Source organism: Mastomys coucha, unplaced genomic scaffold (assembly GCF_008632895.1).
Source record: "Mastomys coucha isolate ucsf_1 unplaced genomic scaffold, UCSF_Mcou_1 pScaffold18, whole genome shotgun sequence".
Classification (NCBI taxonomy): Eukaryota; Metazoa; Chordata; class Mammalia; order Rodentia; family Muridae; genus Mastomys; species Mastomys coucha.
The window spans coordinates 36,957,719-36,972,191 of record NW_022196900.1 but is presented as its reverse complement, the minus strand read 5'-3'; the positions used below and the strand labels follow the sequence as shown (position 1 = coordinate 36,972,191).

Here is a 14,473-nt window from a genome sequence, read left to right as displayed (position 1 = left end):
GCCTCAACTCCTTTGCATGACACCTTCAGTCCTGGGCCATCAATTGCAAACTGAGGTTGCACCTTCACTTATGACCTTCCATGGCCTCTCACTGTGCTGAGCCTCAGCTGCTCTTCATGACCCCTTCTTGCTGTTAAAACCAGTACCACCTGGGTGACTCTTACCCATTACCATGTTCTGCTGCAGCACAAGGTACAACCTTGGCTATCTCTGCAACACAGCCTCTTTGTGCTCTCAGAAAACACTTCCCAGAAGATGTCACCTCAGTGATGCTGGTCTTTTCTTAATCACTGCTAATTTCTTAGCTCCAGCTAACCAGCATCAATAGTCCCAGTAATATAAAGTTTTCACTTTAGTATTTCTGGTATCTTGTTAATCACAGCTGATTCTTCAGCCCCAGCTAACCAAAACTACAGAATCTTCACAATCAAAATAGCAATGGCCCTGAGAGAGTCTTTAATCTTCCCTCTGTAATTTCACAAGCCAGGCCTCCATGCTCTGCACCGTTCTCAACGTTATCTTCCAAGCTCCTACACAACATCCCATAGAGCTATTAACAACCAATGACTCTTCTAGCTCAAAGTTCCAAAGTCCTTCCACAGTCCTCCCCAAAACATGGTCAGGCTGTCACAGGTATACCCCACTCCTTGTACAAATTTTGTATTAGTCAGGGTTTCTATTCCTGTACAAACATCATAACCATGAAGCAAGTTGAGGAGGAAAGGGTTTATTTGGCTTACTTCCACATTGCTGTTTATCACAAAGGAAGTCAGGACTGGAACTCAAGCAGGTCAGGAAGCAGGATGCAGAGGCCATGGAGGGATGTTCCTTGCTGGCGTGGCTTCCCTGGCTTGCTCAGCCTGCTCTCTTATAGAACCCAAGACTTCCAGCCCAGGGATGGCACCACCCACAAGGGGTCCTATCCCCTTGATCACTAATTGAGAAAATGCCCCACAGCTGGATCTCATGGAGGCACTTCCCCAGCTGAAGCTCCCTTCTCTGTGATAACTCCAGTCTGTGTAAAGTTGACACACAAAACCAGCTAGTGCATCTACATTGTGTACAAATATTTAAGAAAGAGAAGGGAGAAATTATAGATTTAATCACCAGATTCATGGTGACTTGGCTCCATATTTCTCGGCATGTAATGAGATTGTATATTCTGATGACAGGATATGTGTCTAAGGCTGTTCACTCATGGCAACAAGGATGCAGAGGTAAACATGTTTACAAGACATAGATTTTGAAAAAAAAAATATATATATATATATAGCAATGCACATAATACTACCTTTATTCAGAAGAATGTGTATGTGCCTGTGTATTTGTCCCATATATGATGTTTGTATAATATGTGTGGCAATCTGTATATATGATGTATGTATGTATATGCAACATGTGTGTACATTGTCAGAGAGAGTTAACATTACATACATTCATCACACACCTGCTCTATACACACATCACCCACAAACATGCCCACATCCATGCAAATATACAGGTACACACACATATGAGCACACATACACACAAACATATGCTTTACTAATTTCCAATATGCTTCTTAAAATAACTGCACAGACCATCAGGACTTAACTTCATAAACAAAATAGCAAATTTTAAAATAATGTCAGATAGAAGGGCTCAGTCATACTTTTGACAACAGGATGACCATAGTTTACAATAATTACATGTTTTATAAAGAAAAACAAAAATGAATTCATAAGAATATAGAAATATTAATTACATAGATTTCATCACTACATATATTACACATATTGACATAACATAGTATTCCATGAGTATGTGCTATCATGATGTGTCACTTAGAAACTAAAATCATAGAATGGTTTATGACGGTCTGAGGAGCAGAATGGTTTTCCTAAATGCCCATGAAAACTGTGAGGAGTAGCTCCACCTGGCAAATTGAATCTGAATTTAAATATCACGTAGAGAGACATGCTTTACCACAACAAATTACATATTAACGCAATAGAACTGCTCAACATGTAGATTAAAAATCTCACAAACTCTAGACTAGAGCCTCTATTCAAAGCTGTAAAACACAGTTTGAGGGCTTGATAGTCCACGTCAGAAGGATGTAGGAGATAGAAGAGCATGAGGAACACTAAGTGCACAGGGTGCAGCTGCCTGCTAGACATTACTGACGGTACTCCACAGCTTTTAGGACCAATGATTATTGGCAATATTCAACGAGCCTTTCACAAAATATCTGAAAGAGAGAACTTGAGTGAACCCATCAGAGAGAGAAAATAATGAGTTGAGGTGACAGATAGAACTATCTTGATCTGATCATTACACATTATATGTATGTATCAAAATGTTACTCTGTAGCCTTTGAATATGGTAAACACTGTCAATGAAACATATGTCTGTGTATAATTTTGTTTGCAAACAAAAAAGCAGCTGTACATCTGGATTCCAGTCTCATCTTCACTTCTAAGGAAGGAAACAGAGAGATGACCAACTCCTCAAGATTTCCCTCACTTATGTAGGGCCTAAAAAGGAAGCATGCCTTCAAAATTATTTTACCAAATAAAACATTATAAGCAGGAAGTAGAAGAAATTGTTGAAACAGATAAATTTGGTCTACATCAAGATCTTTCCATTGTGGCCTCAAACAGGTTACCTAAAAGTAAGTGGGTGGAATATTTTGTGGTGATAAGAGGAAGTGAGTAAAAGAATGTCAGAAATAAATTTGTGGTGACTTCATGACTTAGTATTGATAATGTTTGTCAGATATCTATTTTGATCTAAACTTCAAAAGCTATTGCATTGTAATATGTGAAGAACTCGAAGTCGTGTGCTTTGTGGTTGCTTATTGCTTTGAAAAGGGAAGAAAGTTACCTTTCATTTCCTCTTTGTGGGCATAAAATCCCCAGTAGAGGTTTGAGAAGATTTGAAATCATACTGCAGCCAGGAGCTTTGACAAGTTCTGACTGTGGTTTGCAGCACTGTTGCCTTCTATCACAGGGCTTGAAAACAGAAGCCTACAAACATAGCTTTGGAAGACTGATTTTGAAGCTATCATTTACCTTGAGCGCCTTAGTAAAAATTAGGCATTTAGCTAGAGGGATCTTGATGCCAGTACAAAAATAAACACTTTCTTTCTCCAGTAGAAGTAATTATTTCTAGTACAATATTACCTATGAAAAAATTATAGCATTTCTTAACAAATATAATGCACTAGTTAATGAAACAATAGAGAATGGCTTCAAAATATATTGCTGCTGTGTCGAAGAGTCTGATATATAACCTAGAATGAGGCAAAAATAGTCACTGTGGAGAGTACCACAGACTGCATTACAACAGAGGCCACTAAACAATCCCGTTTAGTTCCAGGTAGGCTGAATGCTGTAGTAGACACCCAACATGTTGCCTTAAAGAGCATCGTCACTTACATTGTTATAGAGTCTGCTTAGATCCAACACACTCAAAAACAGGTCAATGGAGAAAAGAAAAACGAATTATTATAATCAAGATGCTACTGATCTACCAGGGATGCAGAACAAATTCGGGTGCTGAAATGCAACACCACCCCACCCCACCCTGTAGCCAAAATGTTACAGAGCATTTGAGCTTGAAAACCACAAACATATGTACCAAGTTAGAGTAACATTTTTGTACCAATCAGGGTTCAGGAATAACAGGCTTTCCCATGGACATTTCTCTATGTGGGACACTTACCCTGTTCTCAGTGGTTGATTTATTCCCCTGCAGCAGGGAGACTTGCTTAGCATTCGTGTCTCAAGTTGCCAAGCTGAATGTCAGTTACCCACATACATGTCTCTCTCTGCCAAGCAGGGTATCAGTTACCCAAGGAAGTCTTGGGAACTTAAACTTTATTTGACCCCTATTCAAAATGGAAGTTTTACTCAAAATCCTTCAGTTTGGTTCTTTCTTACAAGATAAAACTTTAGGGAGCCTCATAATAGAAATGAGGGAGATCCTGAGACCTGTTTGCTAAAATACCATCCTCTGGGCCTTTTAGCTTTTCTCTCCTCTAGATTCTCAGGAAGCTACCATGTGAATGGGAATCACAGAATGAAGGATCATATATAGTCCACTGTGAAGAGCACAACTACATACTGGCACCTAACTGCAAAATTTAGCATGTTTATGGATAGCTGGCATGAAAGGAGAAGCAATCTGATAGAGAGCCAGCTAGTCATGTGACACAGAGAAATATGGTGTGGGTTAAAGGAAAGCACAATGAGTTGAGGAAGCCTGAGTCATCTGGTAGGACCATGGAGATGAGATGACAGAATGTCACAGGGTAGCTGCATAAAAGGACAACTTTCTGGGGACTGAAGGGGGAATAAGTGTTGCACATTTTAAAGGGTGAAATCCCTTTGAAAACAAAATTAGCAAGAGTCAATAGATTAGACTTGAAACCTATTTAAGGATTCTGTTGGGGAATTAAGACAATGACTTTTCATTCACCTTAGAGGTATAGCTTTTTAAAAATTAATGAGATGATTTTACAAGATAGAATGTTTTAAGATTTGAAATTATTCCTTGCTGATTAGCCCTAGAAATTAGTAGGAAAGACAATGGTTTCCTTTAGGTTTTCTTTTTTTGTTTGTTTGCAAGTTATTTCCCAACCACCTTGGAATATATGTTATATAAAGGCCTAAAGATGGATATTTAGAAAGGCATGCAATCTTACAGAACAAGTATGGTATTTAGATATTTACTGGAAATAATGAAGTAAATATTGTAAAAAAAGTATGTCCATGTTGCTAAGCATGGTGGTCACAATTCAACAAATAAATAAGATTCAATTTTGCTATTTTACAAATCTATAGAGATTTCCATGTTACTTTAAGTGTTCCCTATTTTTTTCAAAAATTGTGGTTTATAAAATTGCTGTCAATTTCTTATTATCTTGTTTTCCATTTATATCTTAATCCTTTCACAAAAGAAGAAGACAAAATTACATCTTAAAAGTGACTTAACTCTGAGTTTTAACTGGTTGTTTTCTGTATTTCTGGCTAGGTGTTCAACATTCTGAGGCCAGGAACTGTTTCTGAAACACTCTACAGAGCTCATAGATGGTGAGTCCATAGCACATCTTAACCTGTTCTTTTTTAAAATTTACTGGACTTGATGAAATATATGTTGTAAGAAAACCATGGGGCCATGGTATGTTGAACATGATCTTAATTCACCATTTAAGAGAAGTAAATTTGACTACTTTTTAGCCTATCACCAAAATCAGGACTCCCCATGCTGCTTTAAGTATTTAATATATCCATCAAATCCTATCCTTCAAGAGATTTGATTTTCAGTTCCGAATTTGGGGTTATTTTAGGTACAAATGGGGAAGAAATCTAACAATGGGTTAAATTTTTGAATTGGTGTGGCAGATGACTATAGATTTAAATGTTGACTGAGTTTAGTGGCTGCTGATAAAAAAATTATTAGCCCTTGTCAGTAGTCTCACCTACATAGTTTATTTTGGTTCTTGTGAATGCCAGGAAATTATTGATTGTTGATGAGGGGAAAAAGTGAGAAAAAAGATTAGCAAATAAATTAGCAATTTTTAAAATCTAATTTCTGTTAAATAATAACAGGTCATCCTGCTATGTGTTGATGTGTTGGGTTTTCATCTCTCAGTAACAATCTATGCTTGGAATGCAGCATTGCCACCTTACACATTCTATCACAATAGTTCTTTCAAGTTCCACATCAGATACTCTTCTTTTACCTTTACAGTCAATAATATGTTTCCAGTGTTTAAAAAAAAAATCAGATAATTCTTTGAAAAAATGATTTCCATGTTCTTGTTTGATCTTTTGGCTAAGAATTTAAATATTATCATTAAGTACTAAACAAGTAATGAATTCCTAAGTAATCTCAAGGGATTGAATTATCATTTCTGCATTGACTTTCTAAAGTTGGTGAAGTTTTAAAGAACATAAAAGTCTACGTTTTTAAGAAAATGCTATTGCAGTGTTACTGTTCGCCTCATTTTCTGGTTTCGTGTTTCTTATAACTTTAAAGAAAAGAATATATCTGCACAAAGAAAAAGTAGAAAGGGACCTTCCATATATCCAGGTACTATGGAAGTCAAGCAAGATAAAAATTAAACAAAAAAGATGTGGGCCACTTATCTCAGGCTTTCATCTTGTTTCCTCTTTGGTTCCCATCATTTCATTTACATAGATCAAGACTCAAGTCAACTCCACAATATCTGGATACTGTGAGGAATGCTTATGGTACTCATAATCTTTGAGACATTGTATACAATCCTTTTCCATTTTCTGAGTACATCAGGCTCCAGAGATCATTGAGGAAAAAGTAAACACACACATACACAATAATGTTGTTCAGAGTCGACTACACTAGTTCTCATAGAACTAATCATTCAAGTGATGTTCCTATTTTCTTTCTGAGTGATTTCTAAATTACCTAGGGCTCTTAAAATTCATTTCAAATATACTTTGTTTAGACATTTATATTCTGAAGGGGGAAATTTTGTAAATATAGACCAAGTCTTGCCTGACTTCTCCTCCACCTATACCCTTATCAGTCAGCTCAGATATGTGGGTGGACATCTATGAAGAAGAGATAGTGCCAGTACCTACCTCTGTGACAGTGGAAAATAGTTAATGATCTATGTGTGAAAAATGCTCCCAAACACTTGCTGTCCTGTAAGGGGTTTGTGGTTCCACTGTAGGGATCATCTTATCATTTTCACTATAGCCTAAAGTACCAGAAAACCAACTGCCACTTATAGTCACATTTGGAAATGAAAATAAACAAAATGCCTTAATTCATCTTCTGAAAATGAAATGGATACAAAAGCATAGCATAGCAACTACCTGAGCCAGAAAGAAAATTGACTAGTTGTCCAGTTCAACTCTTTTCCCCATCTCCCTGGCTTTCCAGGATGGAATAGCAACAAAATAACATGGCCTTCCTATCATCAAGTAAAAAAAAGAAGAAGAGCAAACCCCGACCAAATAATATTGATAGTATATTGAGGCCTTAGTGGGCACTACAAACAAAGCAAAAGTCATTCCACTTCATCTTCATATCCTTCTGTATCAAACATGAAGCTGGTAGTCAATGAGACAAAGGTCTCTAACAACTAAATAATTAGGGCAAGAATCCCAAGCCCAAACTCTGAACTTTCCATTCTGTCAAAAATTGAGATTTAAGACAACCACAAGAGTGATGTTTAAGTATTCATTTTACACAATATCTTTCTTGTGGCTTTTCAGACAGTTGCCATTTCTGCCCAACACTTTATAATCCTGCCTTCTCCATACTGTCCATAAAAATAACAATACATCTTGGTAAAGGGTTGTATGAAACCAATACTAGTATATCTAAGACAACCTTTGTAAAGAGTATTTTTCAGGTCTTTTCTTCCATGTGTCTGACATCATAAGCTCACACCTAAAGTTGTATTGAATTAGACATTCTTCTTTCCTTTGTAGTGTGTGAATGTATTGTGTCAGTCTTCAATGCAAGAAATGCAATAATCTAAACTTTTTTATAAAATCTTCTTACTTTTGCCAAGAAAGTGACAGCTATTTTATTACAAATACACCTTCCTGCTTAAATAATGTACTGGCTGGTTTTGTGTCAATTTGACACAAGCTACAGTCATCAGATAGGAAGGAGCCTCAGTTGAGGAAATAAATGACTTTATAAGATACAGCTGTAAGGTATTTTTCCAATTAGTGATCAATGAGGGAGGGACCACCCCTTTGTGAGTGGTGCTACCCTTGTGCTTCTAGCTCTAGCTTCTTTAAGAAAGCAGGCTGAATAAGCCAGGGAAAGCATGCCAGTGAGCATCACCCCTCTATGGTTTCTGCAGCAGCTCCTACTTCTAGGATTCTGCCCTGCTTGAGTTCCTGTTCTGACTTTCTTTGTTGATAAACAGCAATGTGGAAGTGTAAGCTAAAAAAAATCCTATCTCCCAGAATTAGTTTTTGGTCAAGGTGTTTCATTGCACCATTAGAAACTGTCCTTACACAATATATTTAAATTTTATTTTCTTTTTTACTTATATGTGTATGTATGCATACATGTGCACGTACACTGCATGTGTGTTGATACCATACAAGACCAGAAGAGGGCACTGGGTAACCCTAAAGAGATGTAATTACAATTGTTTGTAATTCTCAATATGCAGGACCTTTGAAAGAGCTGCAAATTGCTCTTAATTGCCTAGCCATCTCTCTAGTGCCTTTAAGCTTAATTTTTGATAATGTATCATATGTCTGAAGTTCATTGTATACAAGCTATATTGACTCTTTATAGCACATTTCTGAAGTACACAATTTAATTATCTCCATATTAAAATAAATGACTTAAAAATAAAGAAAACTAAATTACCCCTCCCCCAGTGCCTCATAGTTGTACTATCAGGAATCAAACCCAAGTTGAAATCTGGAGGGACCAATGAAAACATTATGTTACAATGACTTTCAGCTGTTTTGAATTAACCAGTCTACAGACAGAGGATCACAGCATTTAGTTGTAGGACCACAGGCCAATTTGGGTCAATTCGTTTAAATGAGCTTTTGTCTTCATGTTACTGTCAGATTCAGTTTTCATAATGTGATCAAGTTCTTGCTGGCCAGACACTGCTACAATGTCCAATTTGGAAATGTACAAGCCAAAAAAATGAAGATGACAATCCTGCCATATCTGTAGCCAAAGGCTTAGCTCATTTGAATAAACTTAAAGTAATCTGTTATAATAATAGCCATTTACTGTATATTACAAGGTACATAATTTAGTATGGACCAGTGTCTACTTTTTTTATACACACAGTAGTATGTTTTTATAATCTTCATGACACCTTAGAAATCCCATCAACTGAAAAAAAGCAGAAATACCAAGGTTACTTTGTGTGTTTTTTAAGGCTTGCTCATAAAGTTCTGATTAATGTATTTTGGAAACATAAACCAGATTGGCTAAAGCATCTCATTACATGAACCTGATCTCTATTATTTTCTGTAAAGTAATAATTAACACTACAAATACCATAGACACATTAAAGTCTCTATAGAGATCTTTGATTACAATGCTAATTTTACAATCCAAGGTAAAGTATAACTTAACTTAATTAAGAAAAGGTTAATTGAGTATCCAGACTATTGTGGTCAAAAGAAGAACTATCAGTGGGATATTCTCCGAACATTTCTGCTTGATCGAGTTGCATTTGTTTATTCAAGGGTAAGAACAAAAAGTTTTGCACTATTTGCATGTCATTTAAAAAGAGCACTGAAGTAAGTTACTTGCAATTTGATTTACACTGAGCAGTATGTATCTAATGGTTTGTCTGAAGGCTAGGCTAGCCTGCATTTTCGCTGTAACAAAATTCTTCAAATAATCAACTTAAAATAAAAAGTGTTTGTTTGGCATAGAGTCACAGAGGTTATCATCTGTGGAGGCTTATCCTGTGGCTTTGGAGCTAGTATGGTACAGAAAAACAAAGCAAAAAGGTAGAAAAATCTAGGATTACATAATCCTGGTCCTCGTACTAGGCCTCATTCTTCAGCTACATCACTGCTGGGCATATACCCAGAAGATGTTCCAACATATACTAAGGACACATTCTCCACCATGATCATAGCAGCCTTATTTATAATAGCCAGAAACTGGAAAGAGCCCAGATGTCCCTCAACAGAGGAATGGATACAAAGATTGTGGTACATTTACACAATGAAGTACTACTCAGCTATTAAAAACAATGAATTCATGAAATTTGTAGGCAAATGGATGGAACTAGAAAATATCATCTTGAGTGAAGTAACCCAATCACAAAAGAACACACATGGTATGCACTCACTGGTAAGTGGATATTAGTCCAGAAGTTCGGGATACCCAAGATACAATTCACAGACCACATGAAGCTCAAGAAGTGTGGATACTTCAGTCTTTCTTAGAAGGGGGAACAAAGTAGCCATGGGAGGAGTTACAGAGACAAAGTGTGGAGCAGAGACTGAAGGAAAGACCATCCAGATTCTGCCCTACCTGGGGATCCATCCCATACACAGTTACCAAACCCAGACACTATTGTGGATGCCAACATGTGAATGCTGACAGGAGCCTGATATAGCTGTCTCCTATACACCTATACAGGCTCCGCCAGCATCTGATAAATACAAAGGTGGATGCTCTCAGCCATCCATTGGACTGAGTACAGGGTACCCAATGAAGGAGCTAGAGAAAGGACCCAAGGAGATGAATGGGTTTGCAGCCCCTTAGGACAAGCAACAATATGAACTAACCAGTAATCCCAGAGCTCCTAGGGACAAAACCACCAAGGAAAGAGTACACATGGAGGGAGCCATGGCTCTAGTTGTATATGTAGCAGAGGATGGCCTTGTCGGACATCAATGGGAGAAGCAGTCCTAGGTCTGTGAAGGTTTGATACCCCCATGTAGGGGAATGCAGGGAAGCAGGAGTGGATGGGTTGGTGAGCAGGGAGTTGAGGATGGGATTGGGTGTTTTCGGAGGGGAAACAAGGAAAGGGGATAATATTTGAAATGTAAATAAAGAAAACATCTCGTAAAAAAATAAAGATTCCAACAAAGCCACATAACACCACAGGCTCCTGGTCAGATTTACTCCAGAAACCTTGGGAAACATTGAGTACTTAAACTATGACTCTCTGACTTATATTATCCAGCTCTAAAAAATCATAATTAAGGACCATATAGGCTAATTCAGTTTGTGTATACATAGCACATAGAGTGTGTGTTTGTGTATGTGTGTGTGTGTATGTGTACTTAACCAATTTATTGTTACTCTTATGAACATGTGTTTAGAGCTTACCAATTAGGTTTGGATAATCTATTGGGGAACTGGTCTCTAGAAAAAAAAAAAAAACACTGATTCTCCCTCTCTAAGCAGTAACTGTTTGGTTGTAGCTCTTCATCTAGAGACAGAGACTTGTGAAATTTCCCTCATCCATGTTGGCACATCAGCTGGTGTTGTCAGTATGCTGGTTCTTGATTGTTGAGGTTTGATAAGTACAGCTTCCCTGTCATGCTAGGGAACATGCTAGAAGAGACTATGTTACACCTGGTGTCCTGGGCCTCTGTTTCTTATAATCTTTATGCCCTTTCTTTTGTTTCCTGAGCCTTGGTTGTAAGGAGTATTGTTCACTTGCCTCCTGTTCCACAATCCACCCGGTAATAGATTGTGAAGAAGAAAAAACAAAACAAAACAAAATGTTAGTGAATCAACCTGAGTTTGCTTAAATTGTATATTTTTGTGCCTTGTTGCTGAATTATTTCTCATCTAAAAATGAGGGCTTAGAGATTCAAATATCAAAGATAACCCAGAAGATAAATTTACAAAGTGTTTATTAGAAGATATATGCCTATAATCTCATACTCATGAAGTTGAAGCAAGATGGTTGTGACTTCAAACCTTGCTTATATAACTAGTCCAAGATTAACTTGTAATATGTAATATGTAGTATTGTGTAATATGTAATATGTAATATTGTGTTGCAGTATGTGTGTGCATGTGTGTGTGTGATTAGTTGTTGTTGTTGAGACCTACAAATTTTAGTAGTTAAGTGATGCCCGTTGCCTGTGGCTTTGCATTTTTACACAATATGAATTTTACTAGCATCTAATACATGTCTCAAATGCCCTATAAAGTGAACAAAAGTGTAACTGGCTAAGCTGAACATAGCAGACACTTCCCAGGTTAGAATCATCATATATAAAGGACATTAATAAAATAGACTATGATCCCTAAAATAAGACATTATCATTTTTCATGTCACATATATACAATATACACAAGTATTGTTTATATATTCACAAGTATATATTCACAAGTATTGTTGAAACTACCTTGTATAATTGACATCATCACATAAAATATTAGCACAGATTTAAGGATTAATTTTTTGTTGTAGATGTGATACCACTATAGATAAAAATTTCACAATAACATGGTTTACTTTGCCTACTCTATTAAATATATTTAGTACCCAAACATTGTTTATAAACAACAGTAAATTACGTCTACCAGTGTGGGAAAGTGAAAGTCCAGCTCCAAGATCATGTCAGGCTAGGTAGCGTCTTCCTATGGTAGGAAACACAGAGCAGCTCTGGGGCCTTTCACAACAACACTGGCATCATTCAGGACAACTCCATGCTAAAGACATAAACACCTTCAATGACTCTCACACTCTACTTTCATCACATTGGATTAACTATGGATGAATGAAGAGAGCAGACTGAAGAGCAGTCAGGGAGTCAGTAGTGGTGATAGATGGTGAAGTGAGACATACTTCGCAGCTAGTAATAATTGGCTCATCAGAACAGAGTAAGAGCTTGTCCTCTTCAAACAGTATCAGGCTTCAGATAAACACTGATAGGAAAAGATAAAGAATGAAATTTAAGATAACGGGGATATTGAAGATGTAGAACTTGAATGCAGCTATCTTCCACAGGAGATTTTAAATAGAAGATTGGGGTGAAAAGACATGTATTTAAAGACAATATTTAAGGAGGCTTGGTGGACAACTGCAAGGTCAGTGATGGAGACTATAGCCAAATATGCTACAAATGCACCTGCTATTTTATGCAGGTGAGGGTCCAGCAGAGGCTGTCTTGAAAGTAGAGAAACTGACATTGTATTATGGGAAAGCTTCCTAGGTGGTAGCAGAGATAAAGCATATGTGGGAAGTGAGAGTGAGGGAACAGGAAGAGACCACCTAGAGTAGATAGACAGAGCCCCCAGTGGAGGGATAGGGTCACCAACTTACCTTCAAAATCTTTAACCAAGAATTGTTGGGTTGCAGGGGAGCACCTCTCAGAGGTAAGGGACGGGGGAATGAGGTAAAGAACTCTTGGAGGGGATAAAGGGAAGTGGGCAACATTTGAAATGTAAATAAATAGAACAATTTAGAAAAATAATAATCCATTCAGAAAGAACAAATGCTATCTATTGCCCAATCATTAGTTAGAGTCTAAGGGGCATAAAGAAGAAAAGGTGACATTATTTATCTAGCTTAGAGAACCACATCAAAAATTACAAAAAGTGCAATATTCTAAAGGCAATAAAGGAACTTACATAAGGGTTCAATCTAGTCCAGATGAGCAAGTGATTATTCTTCAGTTAAAAAAACAACAACAAAAAACAAAAAACAAAAAAACAGGTATCTGATTCCAAAGAATTGATTAGATGAAAAGAATAAATTGGTGACAGGGAAATCTATACTTAGGCATGTACATTTAATTTACAATACACTAATGATATTACTACTATCACTGTTTTTTATTTTTGTGATTATAATAACAGCATTTCTCCTTTCTCTTTCCCCTATCCTAACACTCTCATGTACTTCTCTCCATTGTCTTTCAAAATTGAGGTCTCTTTTGTCATTAATTGTTATTGCCATATATATATGCATATGCATATATCTTCCTAGATATCTTTTAAGTTCATATAAATTTACTTGTATATATGTTTTCGTACATACAAGGGCTCACATTTTGGAAGTGGATGACCTATTGGCATGCTCTTGCCCGAGAAAGACCATATCCTGCTCTCAACTTTCTGTAATTTCCTATAATTCTTGGCATATTCATTGGTGTGGTACCTGTTCTCATATTTAGGCACCATGTTGGTGAGACTTTATAAGTATAGCCTCTGACATTACTAAGAGACACAATCTAAAAACAATTTCCTGATCTTCTAGCTCTTGTAATCATCCAGCCACATCTTTAATGTACCACGAACCCTAGATGACAGTGTGTTTTGTAGGGCTATACACTGGGATTGGGATCCACAACTCTGTGTGTTCTTTGTTAGAAACCTTTTCCATGTAATGATGAGTAGAATGTGTATTCCTTGGTGTTTGGAAATACCATTCTGTATATAGATGTTAAATCTATTTAACATATGATGTCAATTAATTCTGATGTATCGCTATGTAAAGTCATGTTTTATCTAGCAACCTGTCTATTGAAAAAAGTGGGGTATTAAAATCATCTACTACTGATGGAGTAATATTAGTCTATTTCTTTAAATCCAGTATTACTATGCGATTGGGTACCTTTCAGTTAGGTACATAGGTGTTTGGGATAGTAATATATTCTTGGTTCCCTTAGTGGGAATAAAGTATGCCCTTATTTCTACTGACTAGTTTTAACTCAAAGTCTATTTTGTGAGATACTAGATAGTGATGTTCACATACTTTTTTGTCCCATTTTATTGGAGTATTTTGTGTATCTTCTTTCTCTATTACTTGGATTTTCTTTCTTCATCTGTTCACTCAGTGCCTTTTTTCTCTATCAATTACTTTTTCTTTCTTCTTTTACTGAAAAGAGACATTTTTTATACAATAAATTCTGATTATTGTTCCTCTCCCACAACTCCTTCAAGCTACTCTACTTTCTCACCTACCCAAATCTGTACACCCATCTCTCTCTCTCTCTCTCTCTCTCTCTCTCTCTCT

The 14,473-nt window shown here is 36.8% G+C and overlaps 1 protein-coding gene across 41 annotated transcripts in view; it reads left to right on the top strand.

Annotated features, from left to right (window-relative positions):
• Positions 1–14,473, top strand: part of Ptprd (protein tyrosine phosphatase receptor type D) — a 2,240,535-nt gene that overhangs the window by 1,398,955 nt on the left and 827,107 nt on the right. For all 41 annotated transcript variants that reach the window (XM_031377711.1, XM_031377696.1, XM_031377694.1 and 38 more), the window contains exon 9: positions 5,020–5,078. The gene's annotated coding sequence lies outside the window, so the exon portion shown is untranslated. The remainder of the gene's footprint in view (positions 1–5,019; positions 5,079–14,473) is intronic.